We start from the raw sequence: 19,491 nt of genomic DNA, 5'->3' as shown, positions 1-19,491 counted from the left end.
TGAGTATTCATCTGTCTCCTTCAGGGACAAGAGAGCTTAGGTTTGAGGGGAGAGATTTAAGTGGAACTTGAGGGGCCAGCTGCCAGAGGAAGCTCTAGGGAAGTTGTACAATTACGATGTTCAGAAGACAGTTGGATAGAAAGAGTTGAACAATGCAGATAAATGGTACGAACCTAGAATGCCAACTTGGTCAGCATGGATGAGTTGGACTGAAGGGCTCGTTCTGTGCTACACAGTTAATTGGCCTCTCTATCCCTGTGGTAGAGACTCCACAGAGTCAGCACTTTCTGACCGGGGGAACAAAATTCTCCTCGCCTCAGTCCTAAACCTCTTGCCTTGTAACCTGACACAACACTTCCCCTACCCCCCACCTCCCCACACCCAAACCCCACTCTAGACACTCAACAATGTTCTTTCTGCATCTAGTCTTGCCCTATCAGATTGGATTCCTCTCTCCTAAATTCTCAAGAATACACACTTAAAAGCTCTTCGTGCACCTGTTCCCAAGAATCTGTCTGATGTCCCTCTGCTTACTTTTAGAATCTGGAGGGGGGGAATAAAAGATTTCAGCCTTTGACTATAGTAACCACTGATTATACATTTGTCTTCTGAGGTAGCTCTTTGGTGCCTGGAATGCATTGACAGGGGTGGTGAAGGGGATAAATAGGGACATTTACAATACTCTTAGATTGGAACATGAAATCTCTTGGTCCCTGCCACACTGACCACCACCAGTGGGCTGATATCGCCTCCAACCGTGCATCTTGGCGCCTCACAGTTCGGCGGGCAGCAACCTCCTTTGAAGAAGACCGCAGAGCCCACCTCACTGACAAAAGACAAAGGAGGAAAAACCCAACACCCAACCCCAACCCACCAATTTCCCCTTGCAACCGCTGCAACCGTGCCTGCCTGTCCCGCATCGGACTTGTCAGTCACCAACGAGCCTGCAGCAGACGTGGACATACCCCTCCATAAATCTTCGTCCACGAAGCCAAGCCAAAGAGGAACATGGAAGAAAAAAGGAGGGTTATTGTCTGTGAGGGAGGATTGATAGTGAAGTAGGTTTATAGATCTCAACATTGTGGACTGATGGGCCTGAACTGTGCTGTAATATTCAATGTAAGAATATGCCAACATTTACTGAGAGAAGAAACAGACTTTAGATCTGGGGCTTGACTTGCCTTGCCCTTGGGTCTGTGGCAGCAGTTTCTTGCTGTAGTTAATCAATTCCATGTGTCTGAGCAGAGCCGGGTGATCAATATTGAGTTGCCCTACCTCATCATTGGGAACATGATACCCTACACCTGACTTGTTAACAGAAGGAGTAGAAAATGGAGCTTGGGGATTTTTTTGTACATCAGCTCTTCGTTCCTTCTCTCTTGCTGTTCTGTTGTTTCTTCAATTGCTGAATGAAAGCACTGCTCTCTAATGTTGGAGAAAAGCGAGAAAACTGTTTACATTTAAACATACACCAAGGTAACAGGCCCTTCCAGCCCATGAGTCCGTGCTGCCCAAATATCCTAATTTCCCTACAAAATCCTGTATGTTTCAGAAAAGTGCAATTGATTCTTAAAACCTGAGCTATGCTGCTGTCTTCCAAATGTAGTAAAACCCCAGGTATCTGGCACCTACAGCTATCAGTAGATGCCGGGTAAGCGAGTGTCCCGTTTGCTCGAGACTGAGTTCTGCATGAATGGAGAACTAACTGCGAGGGATGCCAATTTTAAACATGCGTATCTTTTTTTACCCATTTACTTACCACGATTTTTATTTTTTGGCCAGTTGTTTGAGGTTGTCAGTTGTTTGATTTCCAGATAACGGCTTTGACTGTATATCACAGAGCAAAAGAAACCCTAGAGTTATTGCCATGTAATAAATCTTAATTTCCTAAAGTGGTGTAGTGTATCTACAATGTGATCTTAATGTTGCAATGCGAGTGATTGTTGATTGGCACTGCAGGCTCAGTACTCTGTTATTTAAAAAAGCCATCAACAAAGTGTAATCAAGTTAAAGTCTGCACTTGCATTGAACTCCAAAGCTGTATCTCGCTTCACGAGGAAGACCTTTGCTTCCACAACTGTTCTCGTATTCCAAAACGCTTCTTGACTAGCGACATGTCTTTGGAAGTACAATCCCTTCTGTACTTTAGGAAATATGGTGGCCATCTTGAGCAGAGCAAGATCCCAACCAGAACATCGAGAAACTGTACTGGGCAAGTGATGGGACTCCCCTGAGAGTTGAGGACTGAGATTCTTGGGACTTGAAAGGAGTGGCTGCAGAGAAGGTGGATGTATTGGATGTGATTATTCGATTATTTCCTCTGTTCTCATGAACCAGGGTAGTGTCACACAATGCGTGTGCGCCTTGCTGGCACGAGTTTAGCTGTAGTGCATTTCTCACATCTTCTTTATTCATCTGTATAAAGTGAAGGGTGGAGGAGTTTAGGGGAAATGCCAGGAATACATTTTTTACACAGTGGCAGATACCTGGAATTCATTGCCTGGGTGGTGGTGGAGGCTGGTACAATAGGGGCATTTAGGAGACTCTTAGGCAGGCACATGGATGCAAGATAAATGGAGGGTTATGAGTGTGAGGTTGGGAAGGTTGAGTACGTTGGCACAACATTGTGGGCCAAAGGGACTGTTCTGTGCTGTAATGTTCCTTATCCCATTAATCACCCAGACAGGCAAACCGAACAAGCGGTTTATTCAGGAAGGAAGCACTCCTGACTAAAGCCGGTGATGGCTGTGTTACCTGTTTATTGATGAGGTGATTGGAGAAGCTTGAGCAGGCAGAGCTTCCATGAGTGGGTGGTGGATGCCGGAAGCTGGAATCCATTTCTACCAGTATGGACCTCAGGGAAAGATCTATCACTCTCTGTGCTCGCTCCTGACAGCACCTGGTTTGCTGAGTGATTTAAATTTGTTCAATTACTCTTTGGGATCTTTTATCATATGTTCTCTATCATCTACAGGTCTACCATCACACTTGTATGTGAAGCAATGTAAAATCCTGAATGTTGGAGAGCCCTTGGTGAGTAGCAACCTGTTGATCTATCATCGATCTGTGAAAATGGAGAAATGTTTGTTTTTTGCCCAAAATGCAATGTGACTGCTTGTGGTTCATTTCACTTGTTTTGTATTGCGATACATCTCCTGATTAAGAGGGGCTAGTGGGCAACTATTTGAGACTGTTCAAGCTCTAAGGTAAACTTCCCATTAGTTGGCCTTTCCCTCCAGATGCGCTATCAATAACTCCAAAGACTAGAAGTTACCTGGGTGATAAGCTTTTATTACCGTAAACTGATGGGACGTCTCATGTGGCTGACCCGAGATCCGAGCTTGTTCTGGGGGAGGGGTTATGGTGTTGCCACCTTTATTAGGGGAATCAAAGGGGCAGGAGCCACACATACAATCAGCAAGGGGCGGGCCAACCATACATGAACAAACAGTAATACACTGGTTTCACCACACCTCCCAATTGTCTACTTTTTTGCCTCCATCTCAGGAGGTGCACGCCCAGCCTGTCTGCCATTCAATACGGCCATAGCTCTGCTGACTGTGGTCTCTACTCCACTGCTTGTTGTCCACATCCAGGCTCCTCCGAAACCTAAAACTGAATTTGATTGAATTTAGAGGTATAGCACATTAACAAGACCTCTCAATTACATCCATGTGACTAATCCACCTACATTTTTGGAACCTGGGAGGAAACTGGAGCATCTCTTGGGTTTGAACTTGAAATAATTTGACCTCCTCCGCTCTCTGGGTGGAGAATTCCAAAGGTTTTCAAGCCTTGTCACCTTAATAAAAGTTGTCCTGAAATTATGCAGCCTCTCCAACATCAGGTCACCTCACCATCTTGTATGTTTCAGTATTAAAGTAACACTCAAGTATCAAGGTGATGAGAAGACTTAAAGGTGGAGATTATGCGAGGATAATTTCCTGACAACAATGGTGTTTGTTTAAACATCGGAGAATAGACACCTGTTTTACTTAATCTTTTGTGAAAATAAAAAAGTCTTCATCCAGGAATTAGATTTACATGTCTCCGAAATACCTTATATTCTTGTGTAATCATCGATCCTGTGTAACAGTCGACCACCCCTTTTTTTTGGCCTAAAATTCAGGTGTTTTTGTATAACCTGTGTAAAACCCGACCCCCCCCAATTTTTGGCCTGGCTGCCTGCGCATCTGTGGACCTGGATACCCAGACTGGCTATCCTGGCCATTCGAGCTCCTGACTACTTAGGAACATAGGAAGTAGGAACAGGAGTAGGCCAAAAATGGCCCATCGAGCCTGCTCCGCCATTCATTAAGATCATGGCTGATCTAATTTATGACCTAACTCCACCTACCTGCCTTCTCCCCATATCCCCTAATTCCTCTATCATGTAAAAATTAAATATGTTTAATGAAGCAGCCTCAACCACTTCCCTGGATAGAAAATTCCGAACATTCACTACTCTCTGGGAAAAACTATTTTTCCTCATCTCTGTTCTAAATCTACTCCCCCAAATCTTGAGACTGTGTCCTCTCGTTTTAGTTTCCCCGGCCAACTCAATGAATGATGCAGGTACTACTAAGGTCAAAAGCTTGACCCGTGTAAAAGTCAATCCCCTCTTTCCTTTTTTGGCCAGAAAAAGTCGTCGAAAAAGGTTTGATGATTACATGAGCATATACGATATGTATATGCTTTGTTTGAGGTAGTATGACCTTGTCTTAGCTCTGTACAATTATAAGAACATTTGTACCCCATCCTACTTGCAATAAAGATCAGAATTCCAGTGGCCTATCTACATCTTACCAAAGTAAATACCTCTTGGCTCCCTTTTTATCCTGCATTTGCTCATGCATCTCATGTCTATCCTTTGGCAGAACGTGTGTCCTCACAACTGGCTCATGCCTGTCCTTGTGTAATCAGCAAGCACTCTCTCGAAACAGGACTTCCTCGCGATTGGAGGTTTTAGACAATCCATCTCAAGGGCTCCTGAAATTTGCCTCGAGCTTGTTTTTGCCATTGATGTGAGCACATGTGATCCATAACCTAATGCAGAAAATCCAACGGTTTCTCCAATCCCTTAAATAACTTCTGGATAACAGTTTTGAAAAAAAAACTTCAATTTACCATTGGTGGAAGAGCATTCTAAATCCTTATTGACTCTGTATGTTGCATACTTTTCTAACCTTGGTTCTGAAAGACATATCTCAAGCCTTTACACTGTTTCCCTAGCCATAGATTCCCCATCAAGCAGAAATTGTATCAGATATGGGGGAAGATCCTTTGTGAGCAGTTATGTAAAGTCTTCACTTTCCTTCCAAATAAAGACATTACACCAATGTTCTGCCATGGACCTTGAAGCCATGCCCCCAAGGAGACTGCAATTGGATTATAGTGGCCTTTTAACATGACTGAGTGCTGGATTAGAAATGATGATCTTGGTATTGTGTTGAATGATCTTAATCAAACCATCTAGATTGTGTGTATCTGTTCGTGTAGGTGATTAAGGTTGTGTTCAGCCTGCATTTATGTCATCTTCAACTTAACCCAGTGTTTAAACCTTGAGTAATGAATATAGCCTCTCTTGCCGTTGAAGAGTTCATGGTATATCCTCTGTTACGATCTCACTGAAATGTAAGTTTTGGCACCTGGAACTTGCTGTTTCATTGGAACCAACAATGTTTTGGGGCAGGGGGAAACTTTAATTCTGTTGCCCAATGCTATCAGGATACGTAATCATATTTCCTTTCTGCTTCACCTCTGTAGAGTACTCCTGTTCTGAATTGAGGCATTTCAGAGATTATATCCCAGATCCAGTGGAACTGAAAAAAATACATATTAATTTGTATTTCATTCCAGCATTAAATTGCATCCAATATTCTGGTATAGTCTCGGTATGTGTTTCTTGTCAGAGATGGCTGTCTAGAAACTCGTACATTTAGCTCTTTTCAGGAATGTGTGCTCGTATATTGCTTCCTCAGGACTGGTGAATGATAGTGACCTCTTTTGGGCTGATTCACACTAATCTGGAGATTCAGCTCAGCAGTTGTGAGTGAGTCACCTCTGGGAGTGTGGTGTGGATTCTGCATCAGTTGGTTCACATCTTCTGATGTCACTGCTGGTGTATTGATGGAAACTGGGTCATGTTGTCTGGCGAGGTCTTTCTTTCCACAGCCCTGGCTGGCATTGACGACTAGAAACCTGCCTGCTCTCATGGCCCCATCATCACATGTGGCATAGACGGGGGAGATGCAGTGGATGTTATGAATATGGACTTTCAAAAGGCCTTGATGACAAGGTTGCACACACAGGACTCCTAAACAAGATGAGACCCCATGGAATTACGGGAAGGGTACCAGCTCGGGTAGAACATTAGCTGATTGGCAGGAAATGAAGAGGAGGAATAAAGGGATCCTATTCTGGTTGGCTACTGATTACCAGTGGTGTTCTGCAGGGGTCAGTGATGGGGCGGCTTCTTTTTACATTGTATATAAATGATTTGGATTATGGAATAGATGGCTTTGTGGTTAGATTTCCAGATGATTGCAAAATAGGTGGTAGGGAAGGTGGTGCTGAGGATACTGAAGGCTGCAGAGAGACTTGGATACATTAGGACAATGGGAAAAGAAGTGGCAGAGGAAATACAGTGTTGTAAAGTGTTCGGTCATACACTTTGGAAGAAGAAATAAATGGGCAGACTTATTTAGATGGGGGAAAAAAATTCAAAATTCCGAGGTGCAAAGGGACTTGGAAGTCCACGAGCTTGTGCCAACCTACGTTAACCTAGATAACTTGGAAAAATAAATTAATGTGCTTAAATCAAGAAACTTAATGGAAAAAGGTGGCATTGGCAGTGACAAGATTGTTAAGCTGAGACTATACAGTGTACAGGTAAAGTGAAATTGCTTCTTGCATTTACACAAGTCCCTAAAATCAAGTTATCTGCTTACATAAACAACCGGATGAAACAAGTGTTTCGCCAGCCCATGATGCACACTTGCACACAATCCACAGCACATAATAATTTTATAATTTAAAATAAACATTTTGGCATGATCTTCTAAGTTACAGGATACTGTTCATTGATCTCATAGCCTACTTGAAGAAGCTATTTCCCAACCTGGCAGTCCTGATTTTGATTCTTCTGCACCACCATCTTGATGGTAGTGGGTCAAAGATGCTGTGTGCTGGATGGAAAGGGTCCTCGATAATTCTTTGAGCCCTATTTAGGCACTGCCTCTGGTGAATGCCATCAATGGAGGAAATACACCAACATTCAATGAAGTTACTATGAGCAATCAATAAATATAAAGGGATAGGTGCATATCAACATTTGTAGTTGCTGCAAAAAGAGCAATGCTACAATAGTGCAGCCAGATCTTTGGTTTTCCCAGAGTAGTTCAAGTCCAGGTAAGGTTCAAGTCATTTAATGTATTTGATTGTACAAGTACAACCCGACAAAACTCTGTTCTCTGATCCTGAGTGCAAGGCATGCTGACACACAACCAGATACAACACCCATACAGACAAATTATATATATATTATATATTCTTCTTTCTTTGGCTTGGCTTCGCGGACGAAGATTAATGGAGGGGTAATGTACACGTCAGCTGCAGGCTCGTTTGTGGCTGACAAGTCCGATGCGGGACAGGCAGACACGGTTGCAGCGGTTACAAGGGAAAATTGGTTGGTTGGGGTTGGGTGTTGGGTTTTTCCTCCTTTGTCTTTTGTCAGTGAGGTGGGCTCTGCAGTCTTCTTCAAAGGAAGTTGCTGCCCGCCGAACTGTGAGGCGCCAAGATGCGCGGTTTGAGGCGATATCAGCCCACTGGCGGTGGTCAATGTGGCAGGCACCAAGAGCTTTCTTTAAGCAGTCCTTGTACCTCTTCTTTGGTGCACCTGTCTTGGTGGCCAGTGGAGAGCAGAAACCTTTTATATAAATGGAATTCTAAATTATTATCCGGCCCTAAAGAAGCATATAATTACAATATGGAATAAAATTAATGCTCAAATTTGGTGAGGGGTGTGTCCTTTCATCTAAAACACCTCTGGTTCAAAATATGTTAATTCCATTAACGATTGATAATAAAATCCCAAAACGGATCAAGTGTATTGAGGATTGAGCAGGTGTTTTAAATACATATTTTTTCTGCAACCTTCAGTTAAGATCTTAGTTTAAGGGACTAATTAGGTCCAGCCCTAACCTTACCACAATGTAGCAAAATAGAGATTCTGGTTTGAAAGGAAAGCACAATTTTTTAAAATTTCAAAATGTATTCCTTACTTGAGGTGGGAACCCCTAAACAAGGGCATGATAAATCAAGATAAAGGTGGGAATCAGATTTGGGTATAGAAATTGATCCATTTTGCTGGTCCAACTTCACAAAAGTTACATAAATTCAAATTGGAAATATCAGACCACTGTTTTCGAAGTGGTCAAGAAATAGGTACTTTCTTGCATTCAACCCAGTCATGCCCTAAAGTTAGGCATTTCTGGGAAGATCTCCTGGGAAAAAAATTATTGGAATTTGATACCCTCAGGTACATGAATTTTTTTTATTGGGGAATTTAGAAGCTGTAAGATCTAAAATGATGCTGTCAAAATATCAATTAAAATTCGTTACACTTGCTTTAGCGGTGGCCAGGAAATGCATAGCTGTTACTTGGAAATCTGATTCCCAACTAGGTTTAGCTCACTTGAAGATAGAAATGGTGCTCCCTTGGAGATGATCACCAATAACCTCAGAAATAGGTATGTTGTATTTTTAATAATATGGAATTCATACCCAAGATACATTGGGGTAAATAGTTATCAATTACCCCCTCCTGTCTCTTCCTCCTGGTGCTCACAGCGCCGAGGACCCTAGATAAGTCAAGTTATTTGTCTCTTAATGGGTATCTTGGGTAAAGCCAATCTTTTTCTTATTCTTTCTTTTTTTTTACTTCTTGTTTTTTGGGAGGTGGGGGTGGGAGGGTTCTTTTTTTCCTCTCTTTGGTTCAACATAAACATTGAATTTGCACTTTTGGAGTATTATTGTAATTTTTCTTTCTTTAGAATAATTGAATCACGATGACTTTATTCTCACTTTAATATCTCCATGCAGATCGATATTTGTATAATTTTGTTAGTATTATTGATATTGATTTTATTATTCATTTTGATTGCGTGTTGATTGAAAATTCTCAATAAATAAATACTGTTTGGTACATATTAGAGTCTTGGATAGTTATTGTGTGCAGTTCCTATGGTCCTTCAGCGTTCTCACTGCCCTGGTGGTGTTGGCACTGACACTCCCTGATGGGAGCAGCTGAAAGATGCTGTGTGCAGGGTGGAAGGAATAAAGTGTAATAAAAGTCAATTATTGTCCTTTAGGATCTGTGGCTCAGAAATACCATCATGGTTAACCTCACTAGGAGTAGGCAGTGAATATCAGTGATATCTACATCCTTTTTAAAAAAAAAAGCACCTGCTCCTACTCCAAAATGCAATCAGCTCATTGACTGAAGGAAGTTGTACTTTTTTATCTTTATCAGTGATGTAAGCCCCAATTCCTGATCTAGTCGGCTGTAGCCTAAATAAAATATCACGGGTTCTGATTGTGCAACTGGCTAATTTGGCAGTCAAGGCTTGGCACTGCATCACACAAGCTTGTAGAGCGGTCAGATGCACACAGTTAAGTGGCATAACGCGCAATTTCTCAGGGATCTGTCGAGGTCAATTTGTTCCAATAAACTGTGAATTGCAGTCATTCTTCACGCCGGAGAGGAAGATTGCTCCCTGCGACAGACAGGCCTGGGCTTGTATCTACTTAAACTGTGCAGCGGACAGCTCTCTGGAAACCAGGAGCATGGGCTGGGCAAGCTCTAACAATTACTGCTAATTTTACCAATTGGCTAAGAGAACAATGGGGGAAATCCCACTCGAAAAATGTTAAAACATCTTATCTGCTGATGTTTATCTATTTATTTATTTTGCACCATTTGTGACTGCTGAATTACCCTGGAGTCTTAATTAGCTTCTGGTCCATTCTAAACTGATGGAGAATGGAATTGGGAATGTGCTGTGAATCGAATTATCTCATGGAAGGAAATTGCTTTCATTATTGCCTTCAGGATGGAGCTGATTATTGAGCTTGTAAAATGTGTTGGTGTGCTCATTGCTTTTGTGTGTTTGTGGGCTTTGGCCAAATAACAAGTTGAGTATTATGTAACTGAGTGGGAGAAGGATTTGAAACTCAGATATTGGAAGCCACCTAGCAAAATGACCACCGAAATAATCCAAAATTGCTTCACATGCCTGCCAGGGAGCTGAATTGGACCATATGACATGGGAGCAGAAATGGGCATTTGAGCCCATCGAGTCTACCCCACCAGTTAATCGTGAGCTGATCCATTTTCCCCACTCGGCCCCACTGCCCGCCCACTTCCCCATAACCATGGATGCCCTGGCTAATCAAAAACCTATCAATCTATGCCTTAAATACATCCAATCACCTGGCCTCCACAACCACCTGAGGTAACAAGTTCCACAGATTTGCCACCCTCTGGCTGAAGAAATTCCTACACATGTCTGGTCTAAGTGGACACCCTTCAATCCTGAAGTTTGAGACTCCCATCATGAGAAACCACCTTTTTTCACATCAACTCTCTCCAAACCTTTCAACATTTGAAATGTTTCAATGAGATCCCTTTTCTTGTTCTCCCAAAATCCAACAAATATAGACCAAGAGCTGTCAAATGCCCCTTGTATGATAACTCTTTCATTCCCAGAATCATCCTAGTGAACCTCCTCTGAACCCTCTTTAACATCAGCACATCCTTTCTTAAACGAGGAGTCCAAAACTGCTCACAATACATCAAGTGAGATCTCACCAGTGCCTTATAAAGCCTCAACATCACATCACTGCTCTTGTAATCTATTCCTCATGAAATGAATGCCAGCATTGCATTTGTCTTCTTCAGCACCAACTCAAAACTCAAGTTTATCTTCAGGCTCGCCTGCACGAGGACTACCAAGCCCTTTTGTATCTGCATGTTTTCAATTTTCTCCCCATTAAAAAAAAAATTCTGCCCGTTTATTTTTTTTCTACCAACCTGCATGACCGTACACATTATTTGGATGAATTCTTGGAAGTTTGCCTCCTCTCAATAGTAAAGATTCCCGTGACAGTCTTGAAAGGAGAGGAATTCTCCCCAGAGTATGAGCTGATCTATTTGTCCTCTCTCTTCTCAACATGGACAAGACAAAGGAGACGATTGCAGACTTCAGGAGGATGAAGGTCAACCACTCTCCACCGCGCATCAATGGCTCCGTTGTGGAGAGAGCACAAAGTTCCTTGGTGTGCACATAAAGGACAACCAATCCTGTGCCCACACCGTCTGACCTTAGACAGGAAGGTGCAACATCGCCTCCACTTCCTAAAGAGGGCAAGGCCACTGTCCCTCGTCTTGACAACATTTTACAGTGGAACAACTAAGCGTGTCCTGTCTGTTTGCATCAGCCGCAAATCGAACCATTGTCATTCAGTATTGCTAAAACTGAGTGGCCGTCCCACTTTGGCATTTGTGGGACCATCCTTATATTTTACATGATAACATTGACTTCAAATCCCATATACTTCATTATTTGTACAGCCCTCTGAGAGAATGTGGCCAGCACTACATGTATAGAAATTGAATCAAAAAGCAAATCATTGCAAAATCTGGAAATCAAAACAGGAAGTGCTGGGATGCTCAGACACCATCTGAACCTGAGGAACATTGAGAGGCACACAAAACTGCAGAACTCATCGGGTGAAGCAGCGTCTGTGAAAGTGGTGGTGGGTGAGGGAGAAAAGAATTGCTGTAATTTCAGGTCAAAGTCCTGATGAAGAACTTGATCCAGTAAATTCCCAGAACCCTCCATCTTCTAGAGGCCATTGTTGGGTCAGAAATAGGATCCTGCTCACTGAAGGTTGAAGACAGCAAGTGAATGGTCTTTTCCCACCCAAATTAATTTCTCAATTTTGCAGACATTGGTCATCATTTATTGCTATTTCTAAATGTTGTTTCCTTTTAAACCAATGAACTAGTTTGTTTATTCCCTGTACATATACAACCAACACACACACTCACAGAGCACATGATAATCATAAGGAGGTAAAAATAAAATCCTCAATTGTCTCCAGATTCGATGCTTTGCGGCTGCCATACTGCACATTGATACAGTCAGACAGGACACTCTTAGTTGTTCCTCTATAAAATGTTGTCAAGACGAGGGACAGTGGCCTTGCCCTCCTTAACCTCCTTAGGAAGCGTTGGCGCTGTTGCACCTTCCTGTCTAAGGTCAGACATTGTGGGTACAGGATAGGTTGTCCTTTATGCATACACCAAGGAACTTTGTGCTCTCTCCACAACGGAGCCATTGATGCGCAGAGGAGAGCAGTCGACCTTCATCCTCCTGAAGTCTGCAATCGCCTCCTCTCTCTTGTCCATGTTAAGAGGACAAGAGGTTGCAGTTCTCTCTCTATTTTCCGAGCCTGTCAACCTCCTCTCTGTAAGCCAATGTATCATTGTTGCCGATGAAGCCAGCTACTGTTGTATCATGTGCGTATTTGACTATTCTGTTTGAACTGAATATGGCAGAGCAGTCAGTAGTAAGCAGCGTTAACCGTAGTGAGGTGAGCAAACAGCACTGTGGTGCTGCCAGTGCTCAGTACAACACAGATGCCAATCAGGCTATCACATCTTTGCCAACCAAACGTCTACCAATCTAATCCTGCCTGCTTGCGCAGTTTTGGAAAACTCAACAGGCCGGGCTGCAGTCACAGAAAGAGAAACTGCAGACATTTCAAATTGAAGACCCCTTCATCTGAACTGAGCATGAGAGAAAATGAGTTCCCCTCTTTGGGATTTTCCTCCTCGGATCAAAAGGTTGAGAGGAGATGAGTGTAAGATCAGGCCTGCTTTGGAGAGGAGGAATGGCAGAGAAGCTTTTCTCATTGACTGGTGTCTTGTTGGTCTGGGACACAAATGTTAAAGGATTCTCAAGGGATGTAAGGAAGAAACAAGGCTGTGATGACCTAAAATGTACCCCCCAGGGTTTGTAGAAGTGAGCCAGGGCTATCAAAAGGCAATTGGATAGGACAATTTAATTAGTGCAGCTCAGTAACAGACTGTTCCGGCCCATGTACCAGGGCTGCCTTAAATACACCAATTAATCTAACACCCCACATTTTGAAAGGAGACAAGGAATCAGAATGCCCAGAGGAAACCCCACGCAGGTTGAGGGGAGAACACACAAACTCCTTGCAGACAGCAGCATATTCAAACCCAGGTCGCTACACTGTAATAGCATTTGTGCTAAGTTCTACACTGACTCTGCCAGCCTGGGGAGTAGTAATTTGCAGAGCCAAGACCAATGGGGAACTGACTGTATTGCTTTGCAGGAGCTGACGAAGGCTCCCAAAATATTTGTCTATATTGATTTGAACGTATCTTTATGTATACAGGTATCTGTGCTTATTCTGTGTGGTGTATTGTGTGTGTGATGCACTGTGGTCCAGAGGACACGGTTTCTTCTGGTTGTACATGTAGTTTTGAACCTGATTGACTAAATGAGTGGTATATCCAGCTCTCAAACTTTGATAATAACAAGGAGAACTTGCAGCATTTTATTGTATGCGCAGTTGAGTGCTGCAGATGTTTTCTCACTCAGACATCAGTGCATGCGTGAACTGGATGTGATATTTTCAGCTGGGCCAGGAAATTATCCAACTGTATATTTTTTGTGTGTTTTCCAACTGTGTCAAATTGTCCAGTGTGTGTGCTGTGAAGTGAAGTTATCCTTCTGTCTGAATGAATTGCACAACACCCACTGAGATTTAAATGAACCCAAAGGGGTTGTGTGATTTCTGGGAAACAGCACCATGTCACAATCTAATGCAAATGTTTGATCCTGGCTGTCATTATGAACGGGGCCTGCTATCCATATAACTTTAAATTTCATAAGCAAAAATTTAGTGACACAATAAAAGGGTGCTGTTCCTGAGCTCCAAATGTAATCAGCGCACAGGAAATGAAACCTTGAACAGTACTGCACGGGAACAGGACCTTCAGCCCACGTGGTGTTAATCTGAACTACCCTCATCTGGCTGCATGTGGGCCTTAACCCTCCATTCTCAGCCTGTACAAGTGAATATACAAGTACCTCTTAAATGTTGTGATCACACCTGCTTCTAGCGTGTTTTTAAAAAAAAAACACTTTTAAAAATCGCCTTTAAACTTTTCCCATTTTATTTTATACCTTTGTCCTCTCACATTTGACATTTTCAACCTGGGGTGGGGGGAGGGAATCTTCAATTATATCTTCCCCATCTATGTCCCTCATAATTTTATGGACTTTTATCAGTATGCCTCTCAGCTCCAATGTTCCAGAGAAAACATATCAATCGCAGCAAAGCAGGAGGAAGTCAGCAGGTCAAGAATTGGCGGAAGAAGAATGGTCACTGTTTCGAGCCATAACTCTTCATCAAGAGTGGCACAATGTAGTAGAGAAGCCAGTTTAGGTGGGATTGGTGAACCAGGTTAGGGGTGGAACATGATGGATGGAAGCAGTAGATGGGCAGATGTCGGACAAAGGGAGGGAGAGGCAAGAAAAAAAGAGGGAGTAAAGGTAACTACAGAGGCATGAGAAAGAAGTTGGCCTAAGTTGATTGGAAGGAGACCCGAGCAGGGAAGGAGATTGAGCAGCAATGTCAGGATTTCTGGGAGTAATTTGGAATTTGCAGGACCACCTCATCCCAAAGAAGTAGTATTCTAAAAGGGAAGGTGAGGCAACTGTGGCAGATAAGGGAAGTCAAAAGCAGCTCAAAATTGCAAGAATTACAATATTGCTATCAGATGTCTAAAAAGTAAAAGAGAGGCAAGTGGACATCAGACTGCTGGAAAATGACACTGGAAATGTGGTGATGCATTTTTCAACTGTCTTCACTGTGAAAACACCAGTGATGTGCCAGAATGAGTGTAGTTCCTATTACTAAGGAAAGGTGCTTGGAAAGCTGAGGGTGGAAGAGTTACCTGGACCGGGTGGACTACACCCCAGCGTTCTGAAAGAGGAAGCTGAAGATATGGTCAATACATTAATAATGATTTTTCAGGAATCACTGGAGTGAGGAATGGTTTCAGGGGACTGGAAAATTGCTTCGCTCCACTCTTTAGGAACAGGGAGAGAGAAAAAATATAGACTGGTAGCCTGAGTTCAGTGATTGGCAAGATTCTAGAGTCCATTATTAAGGATGAGGTTTCGGAGTATTTAAAAGCACAAGATAAAATAGGTCAAACTTTCCTTCAGGCGAGATCTTGCCTGACAAACTGTTTGGAGTTCTTTTAGGAGTTAACAGGCAAGATGACACCAAATTGAGTGGAAGAGCAAATTGTAGTGAGGATGTGGAGAGTCTGCAGAGGGATATAGTTAAGCTGGATGAGTGGGCAAAGGTCTGGCAGATGGAGTACAATGTTAGTAAGTGTGAGGTTATCCACTTTAGCAAGAAAAATAAAAGAGCTGAATATTATTTAAAGGGTGAAAAACTACAGCATGCTGTAGTGCAGAGGGACTTGGGAGTGCTTGTGCATGAATCGCAAAAAGTTAGGTTGCAGGTGCAGCAGGTTATTAAGAAGGCAAATGGAATGTTGGCCTTCATCGCTAGAGGAATTGAATTCAGGAGTAGGGAGGTAATGTTGCAACTGTATAAGGTACTGGTGAGACCGCACCTGGAGTACTGTGTCCAGTTCTGGTCTCCATATTTGAGGAAGGATATACTGGCTTTGGAGACGGTCCAGAGGAGGTTTACTAGGTTGATCCCTGGGATGAAAGATTAAATCGTCTAGGATTGTATTCGCTCGAGTTCAGAAGAATGAGAGGAGATCTTATAGAAACATATAGGATTATGAAGGGTATGGATAGGATAGATGTAGGAAGGTTTTTTGAGCTGGCCGGGGAAACTAAAACGAGAGGACACAGTCTCAAGATTCGGGGGAGTAGATTTAGGACAGAGATGAGGAAAAATAGTTTTTCCCAGAGAGTAGTGAATGTTTGGAATTCTCTAACCAGGGAAGTGGTTGAGGCTGCCTCATTAAACATATTTAAAATTCGGTTAGATAAATTTTTACATGATAGAGGAATTAGGGGATATGGGGAGAAGGCAGCTAGGTGGAGTTAGGTCATAAATTAGATCAGCCATGATCGTATTGAATGGTGGAGCAGGCTCGATGGGCCATTTTTGGCCTACTCCTGTTCCTACTTCCTATGTTCCTATGACAGACAAAGGACAGTGAGTGGATGCTGTTTATTTGGATTTCAGAAGGCCTTAGACATGGTCTGCACATAAGACTGCTAAATGAGAGAGGATCCCATTGTATTTCAGGAAAGGTAATAGTTGACTGGCAGAAGCCAAAGAGTGGGAATCAAGAGGCCTATTGTGGCTGGCTGCTGGCGACTAGTGGTGTTCTGCAGGAATTGGTGCTGGGCCGGCTATTTTACACACAGTTTGTAAATTATTTAGATGACAAAAGTGGCTTTGATGGCCAAGTTTGTGGATTAAACTAAGATAAGTAGAGTGATGGGTTGAGGTTGAGGAAGCAGGGAGTCTGCAGAGGGACATGAACAGGTCAAGAGAATGAGCAAAGAAGTGGCAGATGGAATGTAGAGTAGGGAAGAATGTGGTCATGAACTTAGGAATAAAGCAGTAGAGTATTTTTTTTAATTGGGAGAGAATTCAGAAACCAGAGGTCCAAAGGCAAATACAATGTTGGCATTTCTGAGGCTTTACAAGCAAGACAGGGAGTACCTGTAACCCGAGATCCCTGGAACAGCCAAGCCAGCAGAAACTGGCAAACTGGCCAAGTCCATCATGAGCACTGACCTGCCATCCACTGAAAGGATCTATGTGAAGCGCTGCCTTAAGAAAGCAGCTAACATCATAAAGGGCACCCCCCTAGTCACAATCTCTTCCCATTGCTACAGATGCCTGAAATCCAGCATGTCTCGGTTCAAGAACAGTTTTTAATCCAAAAGTTATCAGACTCGTTAACCTCCTTGTACTACCCTAATCATAAATTAGTCTGAGACCACTAAAAGATCCAGATCACAAAAATCTGCAGTCGCTGTGATTGTAGTAAAAACAGAAATCCTGGAGGAACTTGGCAGGTCTCGTAGCGTCCATAGGAGTAAAGATATATAACTGAGTCCTTCTTCAAGCTCTGTCTTCAATTCCTTTCCTTGACGAAGGAATCAGACCCAAATCGACGGGTAATGTATCCTATGGATACTACAAGACCGGCCGAGTTCCTCCAACATTTCTGTGTTTCCATTAAAAGATCTGTTAGCTCTATTGAAATGTTGCTAATTTTTTTATCTTGCACCAACAGCAACGACGAATATTTATCTCCCTATCCATTTATGTTAATTTTTTTTCTGTCTTGGCATATTGTGGTATATAAATTTGTACCATTGTTGTTGGTGTGTCCATGGACCATTTGTCTGCTGCACAAAAGAATTGTAGGGCATCTCTACATTGTTCTCATGAATATGACAAACCTGTTACTGATCAAGTGGATTTTGTATCACTCTTGCTGTAGCAAGAGTTTATCCTCCTCGAACATTGCAATGAATCCCACAGCACCTTCCAGTTCTTCTCTTGTACACTTACTACAATGGCCACTCAACTGAACAGAATGCTTCCCCCTGAAACCTAATTAATAGCACTCAGGAGTTCGACAGTGGTCTAGATTTAATTGAGCATGTCTTGCCACTGAGATTGTTAATTTTCCCATTGGCTTCAAAAGGCTTCACTCGCGAGTTGTTCTTCAGGGAAGGGTAATGAGAAAGCCAACCCTGGGACCTTGATGAATGTAACTGGATCATGTAGGTAGGCCAGGTCAATCTCTGGCCATGAAACAGCTTAGAAAACCATAACGCCTTTTTCTTAATTTCTGCTGATGCTGTCAAATTTTCTTCATCACGAAGCCATTGGTGTGTTGGGTCCAGGAAAAATCCTCTGAGATATTGACTCCCAAGAACTTATACCCTCTCCACCTCTGATCCACCAATGATCGCTGGATCATGCGCCTCTAATTTTCCCTTCCTGATGTCAACAATCATCTCCTTGATTTTGGTGACATTGAGTGTGAGATTATTGTTGGTGCGCCATTCAGCCAGGTTTTCAATCTCCCTCCTGTATGCTGACTCATTGCCTTTTTTATGCAACCTACTCCATGGTATCATCAGTGAATTTGTAGATGGTGTTGTTGTACTGAGCCACACAGTCATGCGAGTAAAGCAGGGGAAGGAGGGAATGCAGCCCTGTGATGCTCTGGTACTGATGGAGATTGTGGAGGAGATGTTCTTACCAATCCTCACTGATTGTGGTCTAAAGATGAGTTTACAATCACCATGGATCCACACCACGCAGCACAAGCTCTGTTCTCGCTGCTGCCATCAGGAAAGAGGCGTAGGTGCCACAAGACTCGCACCACGAGGTTCAGGAACAGCTGCTGCCCCTCCACCATCAGACTCCTCAACGACAAACTCAATCAGGGACTCATTTAAGGACTTGTACTTATCCGCTTTATTGATTTTTTTTCTCTCTCTGTATTGCACAGTCAGTTCATTTACATTTGTTTTACACGTGTATGTTGAGTACAGTTTTATTTGCATTACCAATAAGTGGCAATTCTGCCTCACCCACAGAAGAATGTCAGTGTTGCATGTGATGTCATGTAGGTACTCTGACAATAAATCTGAAATTTTCCTAAAGCAGCTGAACATGCAATTAAACGAAGTATCTTACCTTGGGTCTTCCCTTTCTCCCTCACATTCAGAATTCAGTTGAATAGAACTCATATTGTGCATGGTCATGAGGGGGATTTCTCAGTGGATATACTGGGGTATACCAGGAGGGTCCTGCTGGTGTCCAGTGCCTGAGTAAAACCAAAAATAGCAGATAGATCAACAGGTTTGGGACCTTCATTTATTTTGATATCCAACATTTGCCAATGCATGCAAATTCCAGCAAAATCTGGAACTTTTCCAGTGTATATCTAAACATAAAATTGGGATCGATGTGGTGCTATTTTATTGATCAAAAAGATGGTCTCTTGTGGCTTGTATTTACATAATTATTCAAAATTAGTCTTACAAACTCAAATCCCCTTGGTGTAATCTTTGCTGCACCACACATGATTTCACATTATTCTGTGTGTACCTCTATGTGCACTCAACCCCCTCATTCTTCAGCCTTTGAGTTCATCGTCCTCCTGCCCCTGTCTGTAAACCCCCTCCCCCACTTTTTCAATCAATGTTAGAGCCGTAGGTACCCAGCGCGGACCAGCCGTTCAGCACAACCCATCCACGCTGACCATATTGGCGTGCTGGGGTGGCCCCATTTGTCTGCATTTGGTCCATATCTTTTTAAGCCCTTCCTAACCATATATCCATCTAAATATCAAGATTGCGT

The 19,491-nt window shown here is 42.8% G+C and overlaps 1 protein-coding gene across 9 annotated transcripts in view; it reads left to right on the top strand.

The window, feature by feature from the left end:
• Positions 1-19,491, top strand: part of LOC138737113 (tyrosine-protein kinase Fyn) — a 253,161-nt gene that overhangs the window by 75,225 nt on the left and 158,445 nt on the right. For all 9 annotated transcript variants that reach the window (XM_069887637.1, XM_069887639.1, XM_069887636.1 and 6 more), the window contains one exon: positions 2,975-3,033. The gene's annotated coding sequence lies outside the window, so the exon portion shown is untranslated. The remainder of the gene's footprint in view (positions 1-2,974; positions 3,034-19,491) is intronic.

This window comes from Narcine bancroftii, chromosome 6 (genome assembly GCF_036971445.1).
Source record: "Narcine bancroftii isolate sNarBan1 chromosome 6, sNarBan1.hap1, whole genome shotgun sequence".
Classification (NCBI taxonomy): domain Eukaryota; kingdom Metazoa; phylum Chordata; class Chondrichthyes; order Torpediniformes; family Narcinidae; genus Narcine; species Narcine bancroftii.
This window is presented reverse-complemented; position numbering and strand designations above follow the sequence as displayed.